Source organism: Solanum lycopersicum, chromosome 8, assembly GCF_036512215.1.
Source record: "Solanum lycopersicum chromosome 8, SLM_r2.1".
NCBI lineage: Eukaryota > Viridiplantae > Streptophyta > Magnoliopsida > Solanales > Solanaceae > Solanum > Solanum lycopersicum.
Genome location: NC_090807.1, coordinates 27,791,313 through 27,799,646, shown reverse-complemented (window position 1 = coordinate 27,799,646; position 8,334 = coordinate 27,791,313).

The window sequence follows — 8,334 nt, the reverse complement described above, 5'->3', positions numbered from 1 at the left end:
CTTTGGAAGTGATTTTGTTTATATGTGTGGGTCTTTTGTGATTTTTGATAAAAATAGGGATAATACCCAATTATCCCCCTAGCCTATACCAAAAATTCCTACGACACACCTTATCTTTTATGAGGTCCTATTACCCCCTCCAACTTGTTTTTTAAGTAATATACTACCCCTTGCGTGCATACGTGGCAAAAAACGTGTTTGCACCCATGTAGGGTGCGTGAGTGCGGAATGAGGGCAGAGTGAGTGCAGCTTTTGGTTAACAACGGCCGATGAAAATGAGCCACGTGTCAAAGCAATTTGAAAAAAATACAAAAATGAATTTTATTGTTTCTCTCAAAAACATCTTCTTCCTCTTTTCAAAAAAATACCACCATTTTTATGCTTCTTCATTTTTGAAGAAGATCCATTATCATTCAAGCTCCTTGATTTGAAAAGGTAAAGTAAAATTTAATATATTCTTTACATCTTTTTATGTCGATTATTAATTCTTATTTTTTTTGACAATATTTATAAAGTTAGGATTATGAAAAAATCCGAGTTGAATAAGTTGTGTATGGATGAGAACGATTCAATGTTTAACGCGGAAGTGCGATGCAAGCATGGAATCTTACTGCAAATGCAGACGTCTTGGTCAAATCGCAATCCCGGAAGACGATTTTGGTCTTTTCCTCACTATGAGGCCACAAACTGTAATTTCTTTAGATGGAGAGACACGGAGAGAGTTGATGAAAGATCTCGTTTTATTATTCCTAAATTGGTGAATAGGATTAACAAGTTAGAATAAAATTATGAGCATGTGAAGATGCAATTGGAACAGCTGGATAATTCCAACATTGAACAGTCAAAACTAGAGAAAATTCCTTTGGACGAAGGTGAAAGTCTTCGAAATCGTTATGAAAATCTGAACATCAATTCAAAGAAGAAGGTTGATAACGTAAAAGAAATGGGTGAATTGAAAGACAAGAAGAAGATGAAAGGGATGAAAATGAAGAAAACAAATAAAGGCTGTTGTTTTGGCAAATTCCTTTGTTGTCTGATGATTTGTTTTGTTGTTGTATTTGTTAGTTTTCTAACCCAAGTTGGTAGGTATAAGGATCATATGAAATTGCAATAATTTTGTGTGGTACTACAAAACCTTTATTTGCTCTATTGTAATGAAAATTGAATTTGTTTGTGTTTGAAACTGTCTTAATTCTCTATTTGCCATGTTGATATGTTTGTGTTGGAAGTTGTAAAATGTAGTAAAGCAACAGGTATTAATCATTCTTGAGAGCAAATTGTAAGTACAAAGTTGATTGTGAAAATGTCGAGAATTAGTCACAGCGCATAGGTTCCTAGAATTTCATTGCTTAAGAGCAAATTTTCAGTACAAAATCTAAATGTGCCCAAAATTATACAAGTCACAACACATACGCAAAACAAAGTTTTCACATTGCATAGGTACCCGTAATTTCAGTACTATAACAAAAAATAGGAATATTTAGTTTTCCTTCAAACATGAAACAAAATAGTACTTATAGTGGCCACCAACAACGTACTGATAAAACACCATTGATATCAACATTATAGTTTCCATGGGTGTTGAGCTTGTGAAGAGGAGGAAGCATTTGGGTTTGAAAGCCTTGATTGATCTCTAATCTACTAGAGCCTTCTAGTTGTGATTGCCCGATTTCCTTTCCACTTCAATCCGCTTGTCGGTTTGAAACCAACATCCCCAATTACAATACTTGATCTCCAAATTCTCTTTGGTCCGGCTAATATTGTGCTACTTGGCAGTCCAGGCTACAAAATTTTTAGAGAACTAAGATTATTAGAGAATAAATGTGCAAGTTATTAAAAAACAAACAATATGAATGCATCGCAATACTTACATTGAAAGTTTTGAAACCATTTTTAGCTTGAAACACACCCATACCAGTGACTCTTGGCTTTTTAAATTGAGTTGTGTTTTCAACACCCTTTCCTTTCCTGGTAGTAGCAGTTTTCTTTGGTGCAACATTTGTGTTCTGGTCTACACCATGTGTTGTACTACCTTGAGAACATGTAAACCAATTTTCAAGTGGATGATTACTACCTCTTCCTGCACTTCCCAATCCCCTACCCCTTCCTCTACCAATCCTGGATCATGATAATACTCCAACACCATTTACACTTGCACATTCTTCATGTGTTGGTGTTCTTGAAGTTGTAGGAGGTGCAGTGGTTCTAGGAGAGGCCCTTGATGCACTTGCACTTGCTCTAGCTCTTGTTGTTCTTGAAGTTGTTGGAGGTGCAATAATTGTAGATGAATCCCCTGTTGCACTTGCATTTGCACATGTGTTTTTAGGTCTGCCTCTCCCCTTTTTGGCAACAGGCTCACTCTCAATATTTGTTGATTTCCAATTAGCAAAAAAAAAATATTATATTAGTAAGTTGATTACACTTTAAAAGTAAGTGACAAAATAGTAATGTACCTTTGGTCTTCCCCTTCCTTTTTTTTGAACTTGATGGTTCTTCAACATTTGAAGTAGGGGTAGCTCTGTGTTCCCCGGCAGTAGAACCAACTCCATCACTCCTTCGTAAATGACAACTTATTTTATTGTGACCTTTAACATGGCAAAGACTACATGTCATAGTTAGTCCTGTTTTAGACAATTTACCACACACCTTCTTTTCACCAACCTCTTTCCTTCTCAACTTTCTAGGTCTGCCTGGCATTTGTTTTATCACTGGTGGATCAATAAGAGGATTTTTTTATTCTGGCCACATTGGCATGTTATTCATAGGTTGTATGAAGTGTGAGTAAGTCATCAAGTACCTCTCTTTAGTGTAGCATGGATGAATGAAATCATGTGGGTCATATTGTTTATGCAACATTGCAGCTAAGGCATGTGCACATGGTATACCCTTCAACATCCAAGATCTACAACTACACTCTCTCTTTCTCAAACATACAGTGTGTTGTTTGTATCCATCCAAAACCTCATAGCCAGTTACTCTATTAAACTCAATGTTACATGCCATTGACTTATCAATATTTTGTTCTAGTACTTTTATTGCCATTGGAGAGAAATTGCTTATCCAAGAGTTTGGAAATTCACTTAACCTAGCTAACCTATTCATGACCTTAATTCTTATCTCTTCAAGAATATAAATAATGGTTTTATTCCTTGCAGACAAAATCAAAGCATTAAAGCTTTCACACATATTATTATCTATAGCATCAGACTTGACTTCACAATTAAAATACACCTTACACCTATATTCTTTATCATAGTAAATTAGGTCATCCGCTATACCTGTACCTCCAGTACCTAATTTAGACAACTCATGCAGATTTTCTCTGAATTCCGCTTCAAAAGTACTTCTAGCACACTTCCAGAACTGATTCTTCCTTTGCAGCCCTCTCCAATTCTTTGACCAATTTGCTAGTATATGCCTAGCACACCTTCTTTCCTCACAAGCTGGCAACAACTCCTTTATAGCTATATCCAGTCCCTAACAGTTACAACAAACATTAGATAATTAAGTTTAAAAAAGGGATAAACCAACCGATAATTTAAAACAAGTTTACCTTTTGCATGTCTGACATAATTGTGAAACTTGTTCCATCTCCTAATCTCAAGTCTTCTTTCAACAGAGAAATAAACCAACTCCAAGTGATTGTGTTCTCATTTTCAACTACAGCCCAAGCAAGTGGAAGCATTTGATTATTGCCATCTTTAGCCACTGCAATAAGTAATTGACCCCTGGAAACCCCCTTAAAGAAACAACCATCCAGACCAATGCATTTTCTAGCTGACATAAATGCCATCTTGAGTGCAGCAAAACAAATGTAAAATGCCTCAAATACTGGCCTACCAGATTCATTAGCTTCTCCTAGCTTCACCACACAAGTACTCCCACGATTAGTCCTCAGCAACTCATCCTTATAATCAAGAATTCTCCCAAATTCCTTAACATGATCACACATAAGTTCATTCAAAATTTTAGCTCTTGCTCTTCTAGTTGTGGTCTTACCAACATGCACATTATACTTCTTCCGGATTAACTCTTGCAGCTTGAACACTCTGATATTTGGTTGTTCAATAACTTTCTTTTTAAAAACTGTAGCAATGAATCTAGAGTTGCACAAATAATTCCTAGTAGCCTTTTGACATGAATGGACTGGCATGTAAGTCTTAATAACAAAGTTATTAGTCTTCTTGTCCAAACATGCATATAACAACCATTTGCAATTTACCTTGCAACATCTCACCCTTACTCTATTTGTCTCATTCACACACTTTTCAATCTGAACCCCTCTCTGAATTGCATACTTAGCGACTGTCAATCTAAACTCTTTTACACTTTCAAAAACCATACCCAATTGCCACACAATCTTCTTAGTATTGGGATCAAATCTGTCTCTCTCAATGGTATGTTTTTTCCTTTTTGTGTTAGGCAGTTTCAACTTCATTTTTTCACCTTCCTGTAGACAACTATCATCTGTGTCAGTTTCAAAACTACAAGCATCAGAACTTGCATAATATGGTTCATCACCCCCCAACCTTCCTTCTAAAGTACAGCTGTTGATAGCTGTCTCATCAAACCCAAGATCTGCTCCAGCATTACCACATGCTACTTCTTCAGTATCTGCAGGAATTTTTTCCCTTCTTTTTTTCCTCCCCAGAAAAGATCTTTTCTCAGCCCTCAGTTGAATTAACTCCTCATGAACATCACTTCCATATTGATCATCTTCAAGTATTTCACTATCTTCAGAATCATCACTCTCTTCAGTTGACTCATCAGATTCTTTTACAGAGTATTCACTATCTTCAGAATCTGATGGATCACTATTTAGAGCTGTTGGGTTTGAAGTAGAAGGAATATTTGAGGTAGTATTTATAGTTATATCTACCCCATTATAAGCAGCCTCACCTTGATTATATCCACTATCCTCAGTGGTCCCAAATTTATTAAAAGTTGCACCAGAATCCTCACCAGGCATGTGGACATATACTTCCAAAACAGAACCACTTTGCAAACAATTGCACATTGCTAAGAGAATATCATCATTGTCAATATCTCCTAAAATGCAACTATTAGGTGGCCGGACACTAAATTTAGAATTTGGACTATACCCTAGTTCTTTAATATAGTCCTAATCTCATAGTATGATATTGTATCCACATCAATATCATAATATTCACTCATAACCCACCCATATATCTTGCTTTATCACCTTCATACAACAAGGCCCCACCATGATAAAACTTTAAAGTAATGAATGTAAACCCACTCATACCTATATGCATAAACATAACAATAATTAAGTAAAAGTTGCTAATAGAATATAATAATTGACTAAGAAAACACATACCCAAATAGTTATAAAAACAATTCAAGTTGAAGAAAACACATATCCAGCCCCACACATACAGAACACAATACCCCACATAAATAACACAATACACGACATATCTTTATGTTCTTACAATTAGGTATGTAACCCCACACAGACACAACACAACATCCAACATATATTTTCTTCTTAGGATAATGTTATTTAACTTTAACCCCACACCCACACAGACACAACACAATACCCAACATGAAGTTACTTTATTGTAACCCAGAATATAAGACAGCACAGAAAAACACCCAACTCGTCTTTATCTTCTTGCATGTTTCATATTATAACAACATAACTCACACAAATATAATACCACCCAACCAACTCATACCCAAAACACGTTTCATATAAATGTATGAATAACAAGTTACATACACCCATAACAACAAAGGTGACAGTATGAATATATGAATAACATCAACCCTAAAAATAAGAAATTTGATATCTAACAGAACCACAACATAAACCCTAAAAGTTATATTTCACTCAAAATCGAAATCAATATTTAACATTTCATAACCCCTACAAAATCTAGGCATAACCACTACAAAATCTAAGCATAACAACAAAAAACAAAATAAATGAAGAAAAAACTAACCTTTCAACTCAACTCAATCACGATTCTTGCTGAATGAAATCGACCCACGTCCCACACTGTCACGATTGAAATTGATCCACACACTGCAACCAAAAATTAACTCCCAAAATCCAACAACGAAAATGAAATTTTGACTGGAAATCTAATTTATTAGCTTTGAAATCACACATGCAAATACTTTCCCTCTATCTTCATCTACTTTTTCGGTAAAATGAATTTGGGAAAGAGTAAACGCCAGACTAGGGAAGTGTAAAGTCACTTTATCAAAAAGTGAAAAGTGGGTCCCGGCGCGTGTTCAACAAACAAATGGACATTGCAGATTATTTTTGCCATGTAGGCACGCAAGGGGTAGTATATTACTTAAAAACTAAGTCGGAGGGGGTAATAGGACCTCATCAAAGATAAGGTGTGTCGTAGGGATTTTGGGTATAGGCTAGGGGGGTAATTGTGTATTATCCCATAAAAATATAAAAAAAGCAAAGAAGTTGTTTTTAATTGAAGAAGTGGTATGAACTTTTCGATTCAATGAACATATAAATTCATAGAAAATAACATAAATTTTTACCTGGACAAGATTAACCTAGGTGGGGGTGTGGAGAACAAATTGGTATACACAAACTATAAAATATAACACTAAGGTAATTTTAATGTAGTTTTATGATTTCATTGTTGGTAAACTGAGTATTATAAATTTAGGGATATGTATTGTCTTGTTCTTTAATTAATAGTTATTTAATATGATATTATAAAGTAACAAAATAAGGTCCAAGGAGAACCTACTCTTGTTTAGTAACTTCATCCATCCATGACAAAAGTCAAAAAGATCAAACATGATTTTTAAAGATCTGCCAAATCTAGGGAAATCCAATTCATCAAAGGCTATGATAATCTGTAAGGATTTTTATGCTTATGTTGGAACCAACATCCCTTAAAATCAAAGAACCAATATATGAAACATAGCTGGCATTTGATAAGTTAATGAGACAGTTTCAAACTCATTTCACCCCTTTAAAAATGCAAAACTTAAAACTAGAGGAAATTGATCTTGAAGTATGTGACTATACAATATATAGCCATAGCATTAGTGTACTAGTTGCTAATATTTCCTTTCCTTCATTATATAATATGTTTGTGTTTGATACGAAAATGGTGAGTTGTTGGTTCATAAACAATGGGAGATGAGAGTTGTTGAAGCAATTTATTTACGTAATCCTTCATATACTCCAACATACGTTATTTCTATCCTGTGATTTTTTTGAATTTCTACCAATCTTTGATAATACGTTGTTGCAACGAGTGTCTTGATTGTAACATCATCTCAACCCTAGAAAGTTATGATTAAGGTCTGCATACGTTTTACATTTCCCATATCTCGCTTGCGGGATTACACTGTGTGTTACTTCTAAAAACATTTCCTTTGATCTTATTTCAGTTGTGGATGTTACTTCTTTTATTTCCATGCAGTCAGGTTGTAGATACAATATAGGTGTGTGTCGATCATTATAAAAAGTCTCGTATCCCAGACCCATAGAAGTATTGCATCGAAACAAAAACTGATTTGAAGAAATAGAATAAAAAAAGGATAATTGGAAAATATTTTATTTTGAAAAAAATAGCTTTTAAGAAGAAACAGATTTAGAATAATAACATACCTAACGTTACCCGCAAAGCAGGATATGTGGTGGATAGGATATATACAGACCTTTGTCCTATTTTTGGATAATAGAGAGTTTGTTTTTGCTAAGACCCTCGACACAACAACCTATTATAATAACAAGAAAGAAATAAAAAAAAATATCCCCCAAGATTGAAGTAACATAGTTTCGTGTAATTCTATTTTCCTTTGATAAATTGCATCAAGAACATTAATCTCCCATTGTTTCAGAACCTCTATGTATTTCTTTCTTCACATGCTACCACTCTCAATTTTGAATCCAACATAAAGTAATTAATTATCAAGGAAGATGAGTTTCACCAAGTCAAGAATGCAGGATCCGCCATTCTTAACTTGCACACTCATGGCTAGACATCTATTGATGTAGAAAGTGTTATCACTTGAACTCTTTATTTCTATTATCTTTTATTATGTATGCTAAGTGTCTTGTGTAGGACCTCTCGAGGTATAATATCTCATGTCACGTCAACGGTGTACTTTGGATCGTGACATTCTCATTGTCTTTAGCTTATTTTTTTCTTATTGATTAACTTCCACATGAAAGCCCATTGGTTAAGATTGTGGGCTAATATTTAGTTATTGCAGCTGATAGTCTTGTGGATATAAGATTTAGAAGCAAAAAAATACTAAAGTAAAAAAATATTGAAGTAGAATTAAACAAAACACATCTTAATCATGTTTAAACAA